The sequence below is a fragment of the Lissotriton vulgaris genome, chromosome 1_1, assembly GCF_964263255.1.
Source record: "Lissotriton vulgaris chromosome 1_1, aLisVul1.2, whole genome shotgun sequence".
Classification (NCBI taxonomy): Eukaryota; Metazoa; Chordata; class Amphibia; order Caudata; family Salamandridae; genus Lissotriton; species Lissotriton vulgaris.
In genome coordinates this window covers 1156317464-1156341307 of record NC_141685.1, presented here as the reverse complement: position 1 = coordinate 1156341307, position 23844 = coordinate 1156317464, and positions in this window count along the sequence as shown.

The following is a 23844-nucleotide window of genomic DNA, read 5'->3' as shown; positions in this document are numbered from 1 at the left end:
CTGTTCTAGCGCCAGGATATTTATATTCCTCCTCCTTTGTGGAGAGGCCGGTTGCCGTACTGCCTCTTTCTAGTTTGGTCCGGTTTTGGCTTTCCTGAATCCAGAGCATGAGTTGATAAATGAGGACTAAAAAAAAAAAACACTACACCACAACAAGACATACACGCCGACAAAAAATTTCAATCATGCTGGACATTACAGACCTTACAAACAACCCATCCAACATAATATATTTTGATGTCCTCTCTACATAAGTTACTAACTCAGGTTAAACAAAGAATAGTAATTGCATTCATCCCCTAACTGAATTCCCAGTTAGAAAGGCATTCTGCGTGCAAACCTCAACAGGAGGAGCATTTCATGCCACACATATTGCCAGCCTTCTAATAATCAATTGTTGCATCCAGGCGGCGCTATGTACCTTTGCAGGCAGAGCACAGAAAGGCAGCAAGCCCAGAGCTGCTCAGGTATATAAAACCTTTTGCCTTTCTCCTCACTCAGTTCAGTTGTCTCAAAAGGGACCCCTGATTCCGCCCTTTGGAAGAACCATATGCCCAGGAAAGGTGGGACGAGCTGGAAAAAGGGAAAAGTAACGGGGCAAGGTCACAAAGTAGAAATGGAGCTGGGTAAGTCTAATTCCTCTGGAACATGGTGGACTTGAGAGTGTTGCTTAAGACCATTCCTGTCTATTTGATTGGCTGGTTTTGCACTGTCTTCTTAAACACAATTCAGCACTCAGTATGTAAGGAAAGTGTGATATATCATATAAAAACTCCCAGTCTCCTTCTTTGTGACCTCTGTAGTTTGGTGCTCTGATGTGATGTGAGCCTCCCTCATGGAGTCTCACCCTAGTACACTCTCTTGAAATTGCACCATGATCGACAATCTACAGTGCCAACCTTTAAACATAAGGCCAACTGCCTGTGGACAGCTAGGGAAAGGGGCTCTAGTTATAATGGCAGCTGACATGTATAAAGATTGTGATAGTGTGTGTGCATTTTGCACATTATTCGGGTGAATTATGATTAATGTGGCATTTGTCTATTGAGCCCTACTGCATCGAGACAGGAATCCATTTTCAATCCTCCTGTGTTTGGTTGCTACACAAGATGGAGGATGGAGGGAGTCTGTCAAACAAGAATGTAGTTGCAGAATATGCCAAAGTGCCTTTAAAGGGCAAGGTTGTTTTGAGAGGAAATAGTGAGACGTGTGTAAGGACAGTTTCGGCACTCTCCCTGCTTCATTCTTCTTCAGAAATGCTGCTGCAGGTAGTTTTGTGTTGAGGGTAAGTAGTGAGGACGTAACATTTCATACACCTTCCTGTTTGAATTAGCAATTTCAAATTGTTTCATTACCTGTAAAAAAGCTCACTAGATCCTTAGATTATTGCACATTTACCCACATTTTAAATGCACTGCCATTTTGTTATCCATTGTGTACAATGAACATTTAGCCTAACTGTTGTAGGAAGCAAAGCCTCATTCTGAAGTTGGCACAACAAAGCAAGATCTGCAGATTCAGTGAAGGCAGCCTTTTTACTCTAGTTTACTGTATGTATTGCCTTCAAGGTCTTTTTGCATTCTTCCCATGAGAAGAGATTGGCAAGAAGAGATCAGCCCCTGCTCATTGGGGGTTATTTGTGGGTTCAATTGCACTATGCGTTTTATCTCCTTCAATTGCATTGATAAAAGGTTATAAATGTAGCACCAAACCATATGTAATTTAGCATTACATACCCCAACTGACCAAGGAGTGAAGCTCTCATCTACTGACATGGCAATCTGCTCTAAGAATTTTTTATGTTTGCTGGCTAGTTTTGCATTAAAGATGTATTACACTTCTGTGAGATTTCCTGAGTGTCTTATTCCTTTTACAACAGGTAATACATATATTGCAATCAATAGAACATTCAATACATTTGATGCATTAAATAAGTTAAATTCACTCTATAAAAGTCACGACAAACAAATAGATTGACCTTGCCCAAAATATCATATATATAACTTATTCAAAGCAATTTCCTCAAGACAGACTAAATCTGATATCTATATAAAAATTCACCATATGCCGGGGATGCCCCCTGTCACCACTGCTTTTTGCATTGTCGATGAAGTCCCCTTACACAGCGTCTTCCTCAGTCCGGGCACACTTGTGGTATACCCATTAACGGCGAACTACACGCTGTCTCCTTTTATGCCAATGATTTCCTTGAGTACATAAAAGATATACGAAATGGCATAGATGCAATAGCACATATTTTGGGTGCCTTCAAAATGTCCTCAGGATGGGGTGAACTGGACTAAGTGCTGGCTGTTCCTGCTGCACCCCGACTGCCCCAAACAGACAATTGCCATTTGCACCCACAACATTAAATGGGAGCGCACACCTTAGAAACCTGCTCATCAATATTTATCACTCGTCCCGTGACCTGTTAGATAGCAACCTCACAAAGGGGATCTTTTCTCTCCAGCCTGCATTGTCGTTAGGGCTCCCTCTCCCTCATAGTGCAGGACCTTGTAGCCCTTTCCAAAATAGGAATGTTGCCAAAGTTCTTTCTATTTCACCAACCTACCGGTCAATATCCCCCATTGTACATTCCAATCACTGAATACAATGTTGGGTAAACTCATGGAACAAAGCGAGGCGTAGAGGGACCAAACTGCAGTTCCCAACGGAGCTTGGAGGGAAGGTATCCCAGTATTCAAGTACTATTATCTGGTGGCCCAGTATAAGCGCCAACTCGCTGGCTATCTGCTAGCAATTTAACAAAGGTGTTCTCATGGTACAAGACAGGAGCTCTGTGCCTCGTTGTGCCTTGTGTGAGAACTTTTCATGCCCTCCAACGACCTCCTTCAGGTTGCATATGCAAGTTATCATAGGGCACTGCGGGCATCATCCAATATACCACCCTATGTGCCTGAGACCCCCCATTCACTCCATATGCACCTTCAGGATGTGTATTGGCATGGAAGGCGTGGAGCTCGAAGAACCCTAAGAAGTGGGAACCTTGGGTAACTTATTTCATGATGGTGTCCTTGTCCATTTTGACCAGTTGACAGGAAAAACAGGTACTCTCAATGGTTCCGTTCCAAATGGAGCGATTGTGGGACATCACCGAGTCAGAGCCTACTCCCCACCCTCTGGCATGCTAATTGCTCAACGAGCGATGGCAATGCATTGGAAGGCACCAGTGCTGCCCAGTGCCGGCCGGTGGAGGGGCACGACTATCCACTGGGATCGAGCAGAATTTGCCCCATTGCGGCCTCATGCCATGAATTTCTCTTTACCTTTAAGGGAGCCCCTGATGACGATGCCAGCTCCAAACAGATCGACACTGCACGTGCCATAGTGACATTACTTCACCCCCTCACCCGAATGTCAATCCCCCATCCGTCCAAACAGGGCGTGACACACGTTCTCTTATGCTACCCTTATAGGCCTCCACATACGTGACAAGGCAGCCTACCACCAGTCCTTAATTTGAGCTAGTGGTTTCTGGTGCTCAGCACCGGTACTTAATCATCAAAACTGGTGCTTTTCATGAGCACCAGTTAACGACACATTCAGTTACGGGGAGATTAAGTGATTTGCCCGGAATCACAAGGTGTTGAGCCAAGGCCGAGACTCAAACCTGGTTCCCCAGCTCCAAGATCGGCAGCTCTGGCCATTACACCACATCCTCTCCCCACTTTCATAGTTAGTAGTTAGTTCTGTCTTAGGCAGCGTTAACAGAAGACATGAGATAGTGCAAGCTGACTCCTGACAAGAGCCCCAGCACTTATTTTTTTTACAAATTAACAACTGGCTGCCACCCCCTACTTCAGGAATCCTACAGGCACGGCTGCAAAACACCAGCAATTGACTGCCCGTATTATGGTAAATCAGGCTCACAGTTCTGTTCTTGTTCTTATGGTTATATATGAATAGACTCTTTTGATTGCAGGTTATGAGCCTGCATCAATTTATATGTTTCACAATAAGTAGACTGTGCTTTTCTATTAAACCTGTCGTAGATGCTATACATGACAATGTAAAACTTCAATAAAGATGGTTGGAAAAAAAGTCAGCATGTTCAAGTCAGTTCATGGTAGTTTGGTAACAGCCTGTAAGTGAATAGATGTTGATCTATAAAACATGGCAATACAATCAGTTACTAAATTTACTGTTGAAGCAGAGGCATAAGTCTTCAGTTTCCTTTTAAGGTTAAAACATTTTGGGCAAAGACAAACAGTACTTTCTACAGGTATGACAGCTTTATTGCATTGACAGATCCTCTATGAATTCTCCAGTTTACCCCAAGCACTTTCAAACTGTAAGTTCGGTATATATAATAGTAATCTGAGAAAGTTGCATTTTATTCTTGCCTCTAAATCACTGTCAAAATATGACTCTTTTATTGGTGCATGTGTGAGGCACATGCTTTGAGCTTCTGTAGCCAAGTGCATAAGTTATATCATTGGTATGAAAGACAGTTTTGATTTTATTTTTTAATAAATGTTAACGTTGAGCAGTATTCCTGTTAGGGAGTGTATCCAAGGTAGGAATTTAAATAGTGAGTGTAATATTATTTAAAGTTCCGCCATGGATGACTTGGCGCTGTTTAAGCAGCTTTCCTTTTGGATAATATATTTTTAAGAGCTTTCCTTGGCATTAACACAGTTTATCATGCAGTTAACAAAATGATACTATGTATGCAACCAAAGATAGAAGACAACATTTAAAGTGAATCCTGCATTGTGGCGTGAAAGATTTAAAATTAAAGACACGGCGCTGACATTTGATTAAAAGTTTGTTCAGAGTGGCAATAACCTTGGCTAAAAAACAACTGAACCAAACTACAAGTTTGGAATGAATTTCACATTAGCAGCGGTTCAAGTCTGACCGATAGCACGTGCCCCATATTTTCCCAGAAAAACACTTTATAGGATTATCAACACCTAGAGATCTAGGACTTAGTTCAGCTACATGGGCACTTCTACTTAAGTTGTTATCAAACGTGCTCTCTTAATGCAGATAGGGCCAGATGTATCAAAGGGGTTTACCCATTCTGTGTCTATGGGAAAATGTGTTCATACATATGGCCCATAGTCGGTAACTAATCCAATAAAAGTGTCAATGACACATTTGATATCCAGGTTTACTAGTGCCGATTACCATGATTTTAGTTTTAGCTACATTTATTTAAAGACATTTCTATACATTATATTAATGCAATTGATTTACCTGTTCGGAGTCCAATTTGGGTAAATTATAGAATAATTAGATCATCAAAATATGCCAAATGGATTATATTATCAGCAGCGGATCCTCCGCTAAGGAGGAGAGTGGCCCCACTGCTCTCTGAGCACTGCAAAGGAAACATGAAATGATAATAACTGAATGCTATTATAATTTTATTTTTAGTATTGAGCCAGGTTAGGATGGAGAAAGGATGGGCTCGCGTCAGAGGGAGGAGTGGTTGGTGCGCCATAAGTGTGCATGGTGGTTTAGCATGTTCTGGACCCTAGGCAGTTTTGGGAAGGCATTAAATGGTTACATCGCACAACCATACCATACAATGCAACCTAATCCTCACATGTTAGATGTTGAATAATAATTATGGTTGTTTTTCGAACATAGAGAGAACAGACTTCACTCCGTTCTATCATTGGGGAAACACAAGAGGCATATTCAAGGTGAAGGAACTAACCTTAAAAATTGATTTTTGGTGGCTTGATTGTAAGAATCTAATACAGGAAAACTCATGTGTACTTTGTTAATTTGGAGGTTTATCCCCCAGTTGTTCCTTTTCCCAAAACCCCTTTCTCCTTGACTAATCGTTCTGATGATAAAGTAAAGCCGACTTATGGATGGATATTGGTAGGTGAGCTACTGTGAGCAGCAGTCTGATCCCAAGGTAACTGGAAGAAGGAACTCGACGTTGACATTAAATCATTTCAGGAAACCTCCAATACTAGCCATGGACGCATCACTCTAAACATTGCGAAGTCTATTTGTTTGAATAATAGTTTAACTTATCATTTCGAATGTCATATCAAGTATGAGAACCAGACATTAATTTACACAGGCCTGTATCTAGGCTCCCTTGTTATTCTCTTTATAGATGGCAGATTTAACAGTTTATTCCATAAATACACTGTGAGGTAGCAGATGCACATCCTATTTATCAATTTTCTCAATGTTTTTCATTTTATTCCTGCTTGCGTGCAGACTGGAACCGTGCCTTGCCTCAAAGCACGTATATTGACCTCTAAAACAATTGCAGCACCCTTGTGCTGCATTTCCAATCCCACAGCTTGAATCAGAAATGCTTACAAACTTCTCATGGTCCAAATTCCATGTTCATTCCACTATTACCATAATTGACCATATGTTTCTTTACTATTCATGATAAGGCTGTTCATAGTCCCAATTTTTTCAAATGAAGCAGTTATGCCAATCCAGGCCTTTTTTACGCATCACGTGAGTCACTCAATTCATGTTTAGCGGCTATAGTTATCAAAATGTCCCAATGCATTTCGGGCCTTTTATCGCCCTTTGTCAGGGGTAGCTGTTGAGATTTAAAATCAGAATGAAACCTCTATTAGTCTTCCATAATGGAGCACTGCAATGTTTTTACACAAATACATACAATGATTAAATCATATTTCAATCCGAGCTGTATTATAAAAATAACTAAGGTCTTATAAACTAAACAATTAGCACACCACCCTAAACAACACTACTTCAGTGCATACATTGTCCTGCAACCTTGTCAAGTGTTCAATGAACACAGTAACCTCCCCCATATCCATCCTCGATGTCATACCTGCCATCATGACTGCGTTACTAAGTAAAACAACCATAATTATTATTCAACATCTAACATGTGAGGATTAGGTTGTATTATATGGTATGGCTGTACGATGTAACCGTTTAATGCACTCGCAAAACTGCCTAGGGTCCAGTTTGCAAAAACCTTTAGCTCAACCCAGGGTAGCTGTGGCTTTGAGCAGCAAGTCCTAATCAAAGGAACTAGTGTAAAGCATTTAGAAGCACCAAACAACAAAATAAGTAAGTCACACAACAAAATATAAATCTGACAGTAGTTTACAGAAATAGATGATTTTTATGAATTTTAGACACCAGGATGAGCAAAAATCCACCAGAAGATTCAAGAGATATAGATTTTCTAGTAAAACTTAAATCTCACCTTTTTAGTCCAAAGCGCAAACAAGCAGAGGAAACTGTAAAGTTTTGACATTTGGACCATCTAATAGAGTTTTGTTCGACTACTCTGGGCTGAGTGGGTGACCAAGTCCAGAAGGGAGGTAAGGAGGGCCGCTAAGGAGTATTTGGGCTGTTACCTGATCACCAAAACAGTCTCAAGTCCAATTCCAAGCTTTGCCTCAAAACCGTCATAGACTTTAATGGAGTGGTCCTGATGTTGAGGATGCAGGATGCTGAGGCTGCTCTGGTTGCTGTGCGGTCAATGGAAGTGCCCTTGAGAAATATTCCTCAGTCCACGGATGAGGTTGGGTGACTTTAGCCACATATGCCAGGGTCCCTCGAAGTTCTCTCAAAGCCAGTAGAAGGCCAGCTACCAGTCTCTGTCCACAGTGGGTTCAGCAGTATCCTTTGGTGGAAGCTTGTGTCCCATGGGCATGACCAATCCGGACTCAGACAACACTCCCAGGTCCAGTGGATGCAGGTGCAACTTTTGGTCATTAAGGAGTGGTCTCTCAAAGTGACTAGCGGCAGTTGGCGACAATTCCAGGAATGTGGCTACCAGTTTGCAAGATGGGGTTTCTTCAGCTTTGAAGGCCCTGGTGCTTGTTCCAGATGATCCAGCTGACTGACACTTGGTGTCACTTCTTTGGTCTGGCACTTGTGAGCAACTTTCTCTCGAGACAGGAGCCACAGACACAGTCCTTTCTTCACTAACCCATGGTGTGACAGGTGCAGTCCAGCAGACCATGCAGCCTCTCTTGCCAGGTCCAGGGGTCAGCAGGGCAGTCCTTCTTTGGTTCTTTATCTAGTTCTGGTGTGATCTGAGGTTCAGGATGACAGGGGTGCCATATTTATGCCCAGAAAATGCCCTAGTGTGATGATACAGTCACTAGACAATGGATTACCAGGTTTCCTCCGTCCATTGACAACTTCCGCCTACATGTGGCATCTAAAAATCCCAGAGCGCACTATTCAGCCCTTCAAACAGTGACCAATAACATCAAAATGGCACTGGATGAGGGCAGTTCTATGATTATGGTGCTGTTGGATCTCGTCGCTGCTTTTGATACGGTGTCTCACACAGTGCTTCTCGATCGTTTAAGGGACGTAGGCTTGGAGGGAGTGGCTCTGTCATGGATGAAGAGTTTTCTATCTGGCCGCTCCCAAGAAGTTAGGCTGGGCTCCCACAAATCCACCTACAGGGAGCTCAACAAGGGAGTGCCACAGGGCTCATGTTTAAGACCGACACTATTTAATGTGTACGTGGCCCCCTTGGCCAACTTAGCAAGATCATTTGGTTTTACCCCGGTGTCGTATGCCGACAACACCCAACTCCTCTTTCCTTTTAAAAGTCTGACACCTGCAATAAAGAGATCATTTGCAGACGGAATGAGAGCAATATCAGAGTGGATGTCATCAAACTGTCTTCAGTGTAACGTAGGGAAAACAGAGGTCATGCTGTTTGGACAAGCGGCAACACACTGGTCACCTGAATGGTGGCCCTTAGAATTAGGACCTGTTCCCAGCCCCAAGAGCACGGTAAAAAACTTGGGAGTGTTATTAGATCAGACACTCACATTTAAAGACCACGTAAACCATGTGGCTGGTACCTGCTTTTGGGCAATTGGGATGCTAAGAAGAGTGTTTCCCTATCTGCCAGATTGCCACAGGAAAACACTTGTGCAGGCGCTAGTCATCAGCAGAGTGGATTACTGTAACGGTCTTCTTTTAGGAGCTAATGAAGGTCAACTTAATAAATTACAAGTAATCCAAAATACGGCTGCAAGGACTGTCCTGAATGTTCCCCCTAGGTCTCCTTCTCGCCCCCTGCTGACCAGACTCCACTGGTTACCAGTAATGAAGCGAGTACAGTTTAAGACTCTATGTACCATTCACAAAAGTGTGATAGGCGAAGGCCCAAAATATCTGGCCAAAATCTTTCAGCCATATGCTCCTGGGCGTTCCCTGGGATCCAGTAATCTGCAGCTATTGCAGGTACCCAGAATAAAGAAGTCCAGACAAGGAGGCCGAGCGCTGGCCCATGCGGGACCAGTGCTCTGGAACTCTCAACCTCTTGAGTTGAGATCACTCACTAGCCATCTGGCCTTTCGGAAGACCTTAAAAACACACTTATTCACTAGTAATTAACTCTTCCTTTGTAATATGTACTACCCCCCCTGAACACGGCTATCTGGAGTCATACTCTTACTGGCAAAAGCGCGGAGATACCCCTTCGGGGGTCTATTTAGGCGCTATATAAGAATATAAAATAAAATAAAATAAATAAAAATTCTGCCCACTCCCAAAATGTCTGAACCCTTCCTTGGATGTTTGGAGCGTGGTAGCCCACCCTAGAGGTGTGGCTACTTGTAGGCTACACGCCCATGGGAAAACTGGTTTGGGCACTGGTCTCCCCTCTCTGTTCCTACAGCCAGCCGGTCTACCAGAACAGAGGGGCAACTCCTCAGAAGTGTGATTGCCATTTGCCCACTAAAGGTGACTTTGCCTTTGAAGCTCGCCTTTTGGGCCAAAATCCTGGGTGGCATCATGCAAGTAGGAGGTAACACCTCCCTCTATAGCAATCTACTATTGTTCTTGAGATTACTCCACAACGGAATAGAAGGCTGTTTGTTGGCCAGCGGCCATGTGAGCCCACTGGACAAACTGGACTACAGAGTGTCAACTTTGTAAAAGTTGCTTTTCCATAAAAGTGACATTAAATTCGACTTTGCATCAAGTCAAGTTTGTTGCCATGATTAATTTGATAATTCTTAGTATCCATTTCAGTTGTTCCTTTCAGAAGTTAGCTATTCTGAGTGGTCAGCCGATCAGTCTGTGTTAGCCAATGGGGCGTCTAACCTTTTCACAGCAAAAATGACAATATGGAAGTTTTGCTGTCATGTCATATAAAAAGTATATGTCCTACTCAAGAATACACAGTTCTCTGCCTCAGGATTTTCATAGGCTTTCCTTAGGGGAGATTTATATACATTGTGAATGGTAGTGGGGGCTTTTCCATTGGTTTACATGGCAAAGTTGAACTAGCAGGGTAAAACTGCCCTTCCAGGGTGCAGTGGCAGGCTGGGAGCCATTTTGAACTTGCTCACACACAGAGTGGCACAACCATTGCTGTAGCCCTGGATACCCTTGAGACCATATACTAGGGACTTATAAGTAAGCTAACTTATACCAATTGGGGATAACCAATCCAACATACACTTTGTAAGAGGTTAGAACACTGGCACTGAGGTCTGGTTAGCAGGCCTCAGTGCACTATAAGAGTCAAAAAATCAGCAGCATCAGTCTAAAAAGTTGGGGGTGATCATGCAAAAAATGTAATTTCCTTGCAAAGTGCATATCTTTCATCATAAGCATGCAAATGGAACATCTAATAATCAATGTAATTAAGAACAGTGTTTATCAACATTATAAACTGAAAAATGGATAGGGGCATATATGTGGTGATTCTGACCAGCAAATGAAAGACCAGTGCGTTTTGTGAAGTAGTTCAGTGGAAGGCTTCTCCCTCTTTGTGCCTCTGCCTCTGTCTGGAATAGGATGAGGAGCAGTCTGGTGCTAATTAAAAAAATGTCAGGGACTGCCTGAAACTAATTCTATATCTGTAAAACTAGGATAAATATTTATTAGAAACCAAGCTCAAAGTACCTGGATTATCATGGACCAGTGCCAGGACACGCCCAGCAATGTAGGCAAGCAACACTTTGGGATCTTTGAGTGTTACCATAAGGAGATCTCCACCCCAGGAGCATATCCCCCATCTTCTTTTTTTTCCAAATGGGAGGGGGGCCACATGTCCCCCCTTTCCTAGCTCATTAGGCCCTGGGGACCCTATCTTCTAAGGCCTTATTTATTTTCAAAGGAGAGGGGACCGCGTGCCACCCCCGAGCCTCATTAGGCCCTAGAGACGCCATCCCCCAAGGTCATATTTCTTTTTCAAGGGGAGGGGCGCACGTCTCCCCTCCTGAGCCTTATTAAGCCCTGAGGATCCCATCCCCATGTCAATAAAAATAAAGGGCAGGGGGGCCACGTGGCCCTGCTAGCTGAGCCTCATTAGGCCTTGTGGACCCCACCCCCCAGGGACTTATGTATTTTAAAGGTGCCATATTTTTTTAAAGGGCTGTATGTATATATATATTCAAACTAGAATGATACTCACGTTTAGCATACAACACCAACAATTGTGGAAGATCTATACTCGCAATTGGAATCTGGTGCAAGGGGTCCTTGTGATTTGGGGGTTTGGTTTCAAATAAACCAGCTCTCACTTTCAGAAAATCCAAAACAATGGGAAACAGCTTGGTTAAAAACAATCCAGAGGTAGTTACCCAAGGAACATGGATGTCACAGATCAAGGGTTTTAGAAAGTATCCGAGCTGCAAGGCTTGCAAATTTGGCAGTAATAAAACCCAATACATCAGTCCGTTCCATGCTGAACCCATTCAAATCACCAAAAGATTGACTTGTAGAACAGACTTCGCTATCTATGTGCTGGAGTGTCCGTGTGGGCTCAGGTACATTGGTAGTACTAAACTACCAGCCCACAAACAGATACTCCAGCACATTAGAGCCATTACGGGCAAAGATCAAACGTACCTGGTGGCTAGGCATTTCGAGCAGTCACATAATAGCAACCCTAACTTGGTGCAATACTATGTAATAGATTCGGTTGACCCCATGAAGCGAGGGGGCAACCAAGAGGCCAAACTACGTCTCTCGGAGACGTGTTACATATTAGAACTTGACACCAAGCACCCGGTGGGGTTGAATCCTAGTGAAGATTTCCATACTTGCCTATAACCAATAAATCTTTTGACATATTCATATATTTATAATTTCCTGTTACTAGGCAAAGTGGTTGGAAAAGGACAGTCTGTTTTTTTTCTTTTTTTTATATTATCTTGTCTAATGGTTGTCTTAAATGTGGATTAGATTTCTAATATACAATATGGGCTCATACTGTATAGGAAAGATGTGATTGCCATCATTTGAAAAGGTTTAGACCACATGAATTTTAAACTATTTACAACATAGGTTTTAGGTATTTACTTTCTAGGGGAGGCACACGGTATCAAGATTAGTTAGCCGAAGGCTATAGTTTTTAAAGATACTTTGTGACAAGACTATTGGATTATTGCACTTTTACACAATATGAGTTAATAGGGTAGAGTATGCAAATTTATTTTTATATACTGGAATATGACAAATTCATCAGTTTTGAGACAGTAACAACTTTTTCTTCTGGGCAGACTTTTGCTTCCACAGGGCCGGGCTGTGCTCCGCTCTTACCTACGGGCCGGGCATCGCTCCGCCTATCCTCTCGGCCGGGCTTGGCTCCGCCGAGCCCCCTTACCGGACTTCGTTTCCCAGCTGCCCCATCTGCGGCAAGGACGCCGCCTCCATCATTGCGTGGCGCCAGGAGGCGCTTAAAGGACTGACTGGGGCTGAGTGCCCTTTGTAACAACTTTTTCTTCTGGGCAGACTTTTGCTTCCACAGGGCCGGGCTGTGCTCCGCTCTTACCTACGGGCCGGGCATCGCTCCGCCTATCCACTCGGCCGGGTTCGGCTCTGCCGAGCCCCCTTACCGGACTTCGTTTCCCAGCTGCCCCATCTGCGGCAAAGATGCCGCCTCCATCATTGCGTGGTGCCAGGAGGCGCTTAAAGGACTGACCGGAACCTCGTCCCGCGGGACGCACGCGGGAGCACGCCGGGAGAAGCCCGGGACAAGAGTGGGCCATCTGTGGCCGTCAGGGGCTTCAGGAGGCTGGGCTGGGCCCACTCTCTAATGTTTTCCTTTGGACTCTCCCTTCTAGCTGAAAGCACTTTGTAGTATGCCGGGTTTTCGTGTCTTTCCACTTATTGTATACATTAATCTCGTTGCCTCTGTGTTTATTTCGTTTCTGTGTAGGTGTGGTACACTTGAGATTACTTTCTACACTGTCATCTTTTTTGAGTAGTTAGGATGTCTACAGTGTCGAACTCCTTACCTTCCACTGTCCGGGTTTCAATACTTGGGCCCTTAGATAAGTATTTTGCTAGGGCTACCAAAGAAATAGATAAAGAGATTATGTTGGCGGAGAAACGTGCAGAGCACTGTTTCTCTATCGATCTCCTTAAAAATAAACCACTAATCTCCCCCAAGAAGGTAGTACTCCCTACACAACTACATAATAATAGGTCGGCAGAAGCTGATGCGGAGTTATTCAGCACTGATAACATCCCATTCATTTTCCAAGATCAGACTCCATCTCTACCTGCCATTGATATCACTAACGACCTTACTCCAAATGGGTCACCTGTTATTTCCAACTGTTTAATAGATTTAAATTCCCCTATTGTCTTAGATCTTGTCTCTCAGCATAATATAAATGCTTCTTCACCACTTTGTAATCCACCAGTTGAGGCTGTTGCTCCTATAGAGGCACTACCGCTGACTGCAGTTAGTGTGACTAAAGATAAAACTAAGAAGCTTTTGGGAGCACATCGTTCTCCACCAAAAAAAAGAAGGAGAAAGGGAGGGGTTAAAAAAGGGGAAATATTTTATGTACCCCCCTCCCCTAGTGGACCCAATTGATAAACCAGAGAATGGTGTATTAATAGGGCCCCCAATAACATCAACCTTAGGTGCAGAAGCTTTGTCGACTAAAGAGACAATGGAGACAATCAAACGTCTTTTAAAATCTCTCCTACTCCCACTATAGAGAGAGTCAAAAGGCTGGGGGAAAAAATGGATTGTATCTTGGCAGCCTCTAATCTCAGCGAAAATCCCAAACCAGTTAAACCTAAGGAAACTTGTCCAACAAATAAACATCAAATACAGAAACCATCTAGGTCAGAGAAAGAAAACCTTGTATCTAAAAACACGCCTGCTCACACTAATTCAACCAAACCGATGGTTGTTTAAGACACACAAAAAGAGAAGGTTAAATCAGGTCCCCAATAACCTCCTCCTTCTATAAACGCCCCCCCCAATGAAGGCAACAACAAAAAATAATAGAGTAAAATCAAACCTCAGTAACATTGTGGATCTACCCCCAGAGTCAGCTAATTATGTTATCATCTTGACTGGAGTTCCGATCGTGCCAGTTGGAAATATTGAACATAATACAAGTCTTAAAAACAAAGTTATTTATTGGCTGCGAAATAACAGACCCCTCCCTCCACATCTAAACGGAGATATAATCTCCGTAAGACGGTGCAAGTGGGTGGGTCCTAGACCCAAAGACATTGAGGGAAATGTGGTGATAGTAAATTTCAGGGACCACAGAGTGGTTACGCATATTAGTGATTGGTTCCCAGGGAGAAGCGAGGGGAGTGTATCATCTCGCAATCTGAGCTATTTTTATCCTGAAGCTCTGTTGATGCCCCCCAATCATCTACCAATCTGTCGCAACGTTAAGCCCCCAAATTTTGACCATCGTATCCCACATTTTACCGTTCCCACACAGTACACCAACAACTTTCCATCCTCTTTCCCACCCCAACGCCCCCATAGATATTTCCCTCCATTTAATAATAATTACCAGCCTATAAATCCAAATGAGTATTGGAACATTCCACTACACAATCTATTCGAACCCCTCTCAGGCCTAGACGCAAATGAATGACTCAATTATCCAAACTTTTATGTAGGGATCACTCAAGATTGTATGACTGATTTTAATACATCAAATGAATTTCTTTCTGTCACTCCTACATCGACGAGTAGATTCCCTGAGCCAGTATATGATATGTGGGGGGAGCACTGTGTAGCTAAAACTGACTTGAATGTGACCCACAAAGCTACTCTTTGTCCCTTGAAACTGCAAGATATGGAGACTTCTTTACCCCTATAGAGGTAAAAAATGAGTGTTCTGTGGGGGGGAAATTGTCACACAATAGTATTTCTGTTTTGTCTACCTCTATTAATTTAGACACTGGAAATTCTTTAAGTCCGCCTATAAAACACCTGGAAATTAACCCGGAGGGAAATGTGGGGACCGATGATAGTGTTGACATTGTATCTTTGTCTGTAAAATGTTCTTCTAAGCGTCAGGGGAAAAAAGGGGTCATGCCCAATATTCTTACACCTACACCCGTTTACTCTCCATATTCTTTACTTACTTGGAAGGTAGCCGGTCTTGCAACAAAAATTGTTTTACAACCGTGGCTGGAGCTAGTGAACAGTTACTCTATCCTATGTTTCCAAGAAACCTGAGCATTAAGCCCAGTGAACCTATTAGGGTATCAGACCTTCCATGCTCCGGCCTTGGCGAGCAACCAGGGAAGAAATAAGGGTGGATTAGGCATATATATTAGCATTGCTAGCGGATTAACTGTGTTGACACACATACCTAAAGAATTCTATCAGATAGTTGTGATTGGGTGGGGAAGCTCCCTTAACCTCATCTTAGTAAACTTCTATAATAACCTAGCCCCAGAAGTTCTGAAACAAACTTTAAACGATTTAAGTCACACAATTGTCACATTAAAAGAGTATACACCCAGGGAGTGTATGTTCTCCTGGCTGGGTGACTTTAATTGTAATATTTGCCAGTATGGACCAAAAGAAATATGTGGTTTAGATTTCTCTATGGATGACACTTTGAACCACTTTATCCATTCTAAAACAGGGTATATTTTAAATAGTTTCCTTTTTTATTTTAATTTGGACTATGTAAATGATTTATGCTCACCGTCCGTGCTTTTCCACACAACCTTCCATGGAAGAGGTTCAAATACTGTGATTGATTTTACTTTGTTTTCTAAATCACATGCCTATTTGCTCTCATCATGGAAAACTTTGGATGGTGTCTATGGGGATCATTACGCCATAGTGTTTAATATAAATAAGCGAATAGAGAGGCTACAAATTAGGGAAAATATTACTAGCTACCAACAACCTATCTCCATGGGACGTACCAACGGTTACACCCTCAAATGGGATAAGGTGGTCCCTGAAACATTTCTTGAAACCTTACTTTTTAAAAGAAAATCAGAGATCAACATCTGTCTGTCTCCATCAGAAGATCCTTTAAAAATTCTGGATTCTTTTACAAAAGTACAAGAGACATTAAAACTTCTACTGTCCCATCAATTCAACTCAGGACCTAACAAAACCAGAGGCTGGTTCTATAAAAACTGCACCGCTGCATTAAAATCCCTAAAAAAGGCTTTACATGCAATTCATAGATCCTTAGAGGCGATCAGACAGGCTAGACACCAATATTGCGGTGCAATTAAGAATAGGGAAAAAGCTCTGAAACAAGAGGCCTGGGAAGCTTTAATTTCCTCCTCAAAAAATAAAGATGCAACTGCCTTTTGGAAGGCGGTAAACGCACCCTTTGTATGAGGAAAACAACCGGAGATGCTAGATATTGCTATAAATGGGGACACTTGGGTTGCCCATTTTCAAAACCTGTATGGTAGCTCAGATCCAGATTGTATTTCTCCTAAGGGCTATATTACACCTTCTGACAACACCGGATCTTCCCTCAAAAACCTCCCGCTGGACATTGTTTTCTCATGCGAGGAGGTGAGTCTGGCCATTAGAGAAAGTCCATCTGGTAAGGCACCGGGCCCGGATGCAATACCAATAGACGTTTTTAACGCCAAAATAGACCTCTGGGCCCCCATATTAACTTTAGTGATGAACTGCGCCAATACCCACGGATCAATACAAACATGGTCAGATGCGATAGTGGTCCCCATTTTTAAAAAAGGGGACAGGCATGATCCATCTTGCTACCACCCAATTTCTCTTATTGACGCCTTAATGAAGGTAGCTGGACGCATTATTCTAAAACGTGTCCAAAAATGGATCGAGGAAGCTAACATCCTTTCGAACTTTCAATATGGTTTTCAACAAGGCATGGGGACGGTTGAGCAGAGTCTAAATTTACATCTTTTAAATTTCAATATACATCGAAGCCAAAAAAGGGAACCTTTTTATCACTTTTATTGACTTGAGTTCAGCCTTTGATTGTGTTGAACACAACCAATCGTGGGCTACGCTAAAGAATCTTGGTCTGGATCCTCCAATCCTTAATTGTATTAGGGAACTATACAAGGATGCTGGAGCGAGGGTGCGCTTTGGTCAAAGAGGAGCGTGCTCGCCAAGATTTTCTATTAGGAGGGGAGTGAGACAGGGGTGCATTTTGGCCCCCCTGCTCTTCTCCCTCTATATAAATGCGATTGGCGACCATCTCAATAGCTTTTGTTATGACTACCCTTTAGTCCAGGGCCGGCCAGTCCCCATCCTTTTATATGCGGACGATGCCGCGATTTTGTGCCAGACCAGTTTGGGCCTACAACGGGCTGTCTCTAAGTTTACACTTTTTATGAGGGAAAAGGGACTTAAGGTCAACATCACAAAAACTTTCTCCATGTCCTGCCGTCAGGGAGTAAAGAAAATACCCTGTCCTACCTTTATAGAAGGCAGAAAGATAGAGACGATAGATCAATTCCCTTATCTCGGGATCTGTTTTCACAGGAAATGCGCCTAGAAAAATGCTATCATAGCCAGAAGATTTGCCTTTTCCAAAGCAATTGGAGCACTGCAGAATTTTGCAATTAAAATTGATGGTAGACCCGTTAAGGAGCTGATTGTCATCTATAAGGCTAAATGTGTTACCACGGCCACCTATGGCTGCGGTGTATAGGGGATTGATTCTCCAATTTCTATACAACAAACTGAGAATCGTTTCCTCCGGTACCTCCTAGGGATTCCAAAATCAACTCCTAATTATTTTATACATATAGAACTTGGTCTCTCCTATATCTCCGATATTATAACGACTGAACCCATTCTGTTATGGCACAAGCTCTGGCTAACCCCAGAAACAGCCTTTAACCGCAACACCATATCTGACAGTTTACAACTTGACGGTGTAAAGCAAATTAAATGGCTATGTGTGGTGGAAAAAATGATGAATGATATTGGTCATCCAGAGTTTTTTAAAAACCCATCTAGCATGGAAATAATTTCAAGGAAAGGGCTACGTAAAATGGTTATGGACCATCTAGAGAACAAAAGATGGAATACTGAAAAAACAAAAAAATCAGTCCTAGCCTACCAACAAATTACAACTGAACAGGGCCTGCAATTGTACCTTATTAGTGACACCAATTGCTATGCTAGAATGCTTCTTTCAAGGTTCAGAGTGGGTTCCTTTTTCCGTTTAATCACATTCCCAATTTGCAATGATTGGTCGAGACAAATGTTGCCTTGTCCCTGTGACGATGTTGCCCCTCAATCTAACTTGCACTGCACTTTATTTTGCAAATTTTATCTTGTTCCCAGAAAGATCCTTCTCAAACCAATTCTTAAGGAGTGGGGTCTCCGATCTTGTAGAGATGCATTTTTTAGACTACAAAGGATGGAAACCCCGGAAGTGATTCATACTTTAGCTAAATTCTTGAAACTATTGGTTAAATTTAGGAATTCGATGTAATATATAAATTGATTGTATATATTTTATAAACTTTTATACTGTATAGGGTTTTGAAAAACAAATAAGTTTTTAACTTCAACTGTATTTATATGTATAAATGTGTTCTATATTTCCCCTATTTTACTTATACTGACATGGCACTGGCTTCTTTTGACTTATATTTGTATTTGTGTTGTGTTTTGTATCTATCCCTTTTTAACAAATGTATGCTTTTATGATATCAAAGTTTATATCGAAATAAAGCTTATTTTGAATTTGAATTTTGAATTTGAGACAGTACGGAAGTGATAATTGCCCACTGGGGCTTAATTTTCCTTCTGAAGCAAGACATAAATAAAACATCAATCCCCAGCGGGCATAGTACAGTCTTTGGTAACAGGATGTGAGCAGGATTGTATATAAGGTTTTAATTGTTGATACCTATGAAATGGAATTATTTATATTTTTATATTTCCAGTGCAATGGTTATGGTTATGGTTGCGGTTGTATTATTAATTTAATACTAGACAATTTTGCACATTTAAAATGCATTATGCTGCTACAGCTTCAATGCTGCTGTGATATTGTTTACACATCTTCTTTACATTTCATTTGCGAAATTTGCACATGACAATTTACAATTGTTTGTTAGACAATTTTGCACATTAAGGGCCCGATGTAGGTACCAAATACGGGTCGGAAACAGCCGATTTCGGCCGTTTCCGACCGGTATTTGGCCTACTGAGATGTAGGGGACCTTTTTTTGTCCGATTCGGTATTTTACCGATTCGGTAAAATTACCGAATCGCAAAAATACCGAATCGGTAATTTTTACCGATTTTTTTAATTTGGGATGTAGGTGGGACTACTTTCAGTCCCACAGGCCCTTCAGATTCGGTATTTTAACACCCAATCCAATTGGGTGTTAAAATACCGAATCCAGGTGTGCATGCACATGTGTGCATTCACACCTATGCCATGTGACAGACAGACATGCCCTTAGGGCATGTCTGTGTGCCACATGGCTCACATGCCTTTTTTTGGGTGCTGGAGGGTGTCAAAGTGACACCCCCTGCACCCTTGCACAAATCGGTAATTACCGAATCGGTAATTACCGATTCGGTAATGCCAATTGATTCCTATGGGCTTCAAGGCCCATAGGAAGCAATGGGGGATACCGAATCGGTATTTACAGAATCGGTAAATACCGAATCTTACAGATTCGGTATTTACCGAATCTGAAATACCTACATCTCCCCCCCTCTAATTTACCACTTCATAAATACTGATTCGGTATGATTCGGTATTTATGAAGTGGTAAATGTAGATTTACCTTCATCGGGCCCTAAATATGCATTATGCTGATATTATTCAATGCTGCTATTATATTGTTTACATATCATTAGCGAAATTTGCACATGTAATGGTTTTTAGACTGATGTCAATGCCAGAAGGATTATTTATCTGGTATAATTATAAAACATTCTAGTCTGTTTCTTGCTGATTTTGCACATGCATTAATTGTATTAGAACTGGTATAGTAACTCCTTGCTGTCTATTATGCATTGGGTCAAATATCATTTCCTGTATTGATTGCACTTTAAATAGCCTCCTCCTCTATGGCAATGCATCATGTGATCAAGACCCGTGGGGGTCGAAATGCGTCATGGCGGACTGGCTGGTCGGTTATATGCAGCAATAAAAACTTGAATGGCACAGGAGTTGCGGGTCCTCTTCTCGTTCTTGCTGGGCTAACGGCATTTGAAAGTGACGAATTTTGAAGATATACATATATATATATATATATATATATATATATATATATATATATATATATATATATATATATATATATATATATATATATATATATATATATATATATATATATACTTTTTTTTTTGGGCCATCACAATATGGCCGACAGAGTAACATACATCTGTGAATGCTGCTAAGACCCTTGTTAATTTCCGTTACAATGAACTGCTTCCCTTTTCTGTTTTTATCACTTTAAATAATGTATTGAAACTATGCCATACCGACATTGAGAAAGGCAAGCGTGCCGAAACGCGTCGGTTCAGTGTTTTAACATGTTGGCATAAAAAAATTGAAAGAAAACAATTCCTGGAGTGTACGTCGATTTTTGGTCATCACAAGATCATTATTTTGGTGTATAAGTGATGTAATATGTGAGGTCATAAGCAATGCATTGTGGGGGAGTAAGTTATAGCTAGCTCAGCTAATTAGAACTGCTGAATTTCTATGGTTTTATACGTGCTCAATCTGAGACAATCTATAACATCCCTGTAACCTTTGATTTCTACAATGAATGTATATATAAGACCTGTCTGATTTTTTTTCAGGGGAGAGCTGCAGATCGGCTGCTGCCCTTTGCAGGACATCACTGGGATCTGCAGGAAGGGGGTGGAGAGGAAAAGCCTCATTCCTAGGCAGCCTGGTTCAGTGAGTCATAAAACAAGCATGTGCGGGATTGAAATTGACACTCTAGCTGGGGTGTGCCGTCTACCTGTAGAGAAGGTCCAGGCTTTTAGGCAGTCCATGGACACAGCACTGGCATCCAAGAAAGTAACACTCCACCAGCTAAAGGTGTTGGTGGGTCAACTGAATTTTGCATTACAGATTATCCCCAAAGGGTGCGCATTCTCTCGGTCTATTGCCAGGTCAATGGCTGGTATCAAAGAGAAGCATCACTAAACTAGGCTATCTAGCGAGGTTAAAGATGACTTGAGAATATCGCACACCTTCTTACAACAGTTTAATGGAGCAGTTTTGTGGCCCTGATACCCAATTTCTAGTTGTGACCTCGGCCTCTTTACTGATGCCTCGGGCAACTTCGTTTTCAGAACGATATTGTGCTCAGAATGGTGTAGAGGGGAATGGCCTATGACAAGGCATGATAGTGGTATCACTACGAATGTCGCCTTTCTTGAGCTGTTCCCCTTGGTGGAGACAGTGTCCGTTTGGGATGAAGCACTCAGGGATAGGAAAATTGTTTTCTGGTCAGATAATATGGCAGTGGTTCCATCGATCATTAGGCAAGGGGCTGTATGCAAATGTGTCCTGTGGTTACTTAAACATCTGCTCCTCTTGTATTTGAAAGCTAACATTTCATTTCGAGCTAAGCATGTACCTGGTATTCGTAATAATGATGCTGATGCCTTATCTTGCTCCAAATTGCAGGAATTTCGGGAATTCCAACCGCAAGCAGCAGACGAGATGACGGTGTTCCCTTCATATCTGTGGAAGATTGGGGTCCCTCCTTACCAGACCTAGTGGCAGCCTCACTGCACCAAAGTGTCTTATGAAAAATGTTTTGTGACTTATCGCTCCTTCTTGCACAGGCAGGATATATCTAGCATGTTTAGTCCGAGCGCCATTTGTTTGTTTCTAGATCACTTAAGAAAACTAGGTATGATGGTGTCTTGCGCCAGAGTCCACGTCTCAGCCCTAAAATTCTTCACAGAAACGCAAGGTGCCACTGACCTGAAAAATTATTTCCTCATTCAGAAAGCACTGGCTGGGTGGGCCTGTCTAGACGATTCAGAGAAGGACACCAGGCGCCCGCTCAACGCTCATATTGTGGGCCGCCTGCAAGCTATTTGTGGTAAAGGAAGATACACAGTTCAGCTGTATAGTTAGATAATCCTTTATTGTAGCTCTCTTCTAGATAGATGAGTAGGAGAAGATAGGAAGTACAGATGTAACCCCACCAGAAGCAAGCTCCAAACAGCTCAGCCTGAGTTCACCAACTGACACTGTGAGCCAGAGAGACACCCAGGCATTCTATGATGTCATGGTACATTCTATTTAGTGGAGAACAGTAGAGAAGTAATTTACTACACATCCTCCTTCCTTAGGGAATGACAGCAGAATAGAGAGAAAGATAGGCAAGATACCTCAAATATAACAATTGCATGAAAGTACAAAATGAGATACACAAATCTAATAATGTACGACAAGAGGTATCGAAGTAATTTACTACACTATTCTGCCTCAAGTATGCAAGTACCCTTATGAAACAACGCTCTTTGCCGCAGCATTTACTGTGGATTTTTATGGCACATTTAGGGTTAGCAAAATAGTTGAGACTTCACGTAATGATTCGGCGAGGGGCCTTAAGTGGGTGGATGTGCAGTTAGGCAAAGACGACTTGACGATAAGGTTGAGAAGGTCCAAAACAGAACAGGTGGGTAAGGGGGCCGTGATTAAACTCAAGGAATCTCCAGGCTCCCACATCTGCCCTATAGCTAGAGTGGGGTCATATTTAGCAATTTGTCCGGATACTGAGTCTCCAGCATTCTTCCTTCACACAAATGGGGAATGCCTCTCCCTTTACCAGTTTGCCCCTGTTCTGTCGGGGCCCTTAGAGAGGAGGGTATCAATCCTGAGGGTTACTCGTCACACTCATTTAGAATAGGTGCAGCCACAGAGGTGGTGGGGGCAGGTATGTGAGCTGAAGATGTTAACAGGTTGGGTCGTTTGGCATCACAGTCATACAAGTGTTACATTCGCCCTGATTTACATTGAAACTGGTACATGGTCTGCTTTCTTTTTCTATGCATATTCATTTGTGTTTTTTCTGGGTTCTTTTAGTAGGAAGCCTCACAAGGTTGTGTGGGTGGTTAGTCACTCATTATCCGTCAGGCGGCCTAAAGGTTGCCACTGCTCTGTGGCCCAAAGTCTTTCCCCCTGTGTGACGTGGCATTCCGGTGGTGCAGGACTGGTGCCTCAATATCTCACAGCTACAGCGTTTGATTCAAGTTGCTAGGGGTTGTGAGGGACTCCAGTCCCCGGATCTCATTGTAGTACACCTCGGCGGTAATGACTTGGTGAGGATGGGCCAAAAGGGCCTCAGGGAGGTGATTTTTACTGAATTCTCGAAATCGGGTAAGACTTTGCCTAAGGTGGCTATCGCATGGTCTCACATGGTGCCACACCGGAACTGGGGGAAGAATATAAAGTCCAGAGTGATTAATGTGTCAGTACGGCGTTTGAACTTCAAAATGTCTAGGTTGTGCCCGGACCCAGGCCGCCTGTGAAATATCCCCCACAAACTTCTCAAGGGCAATGGCATGTTCCACGAGGACGGTGTTCACTTTTCTGATTCAGGGGCGTATTTGGTTATTGAGGACATTTACACAACAAATGTTCTGTTGTGGGGAGGGCAAAGGACCTTGGGACCTTG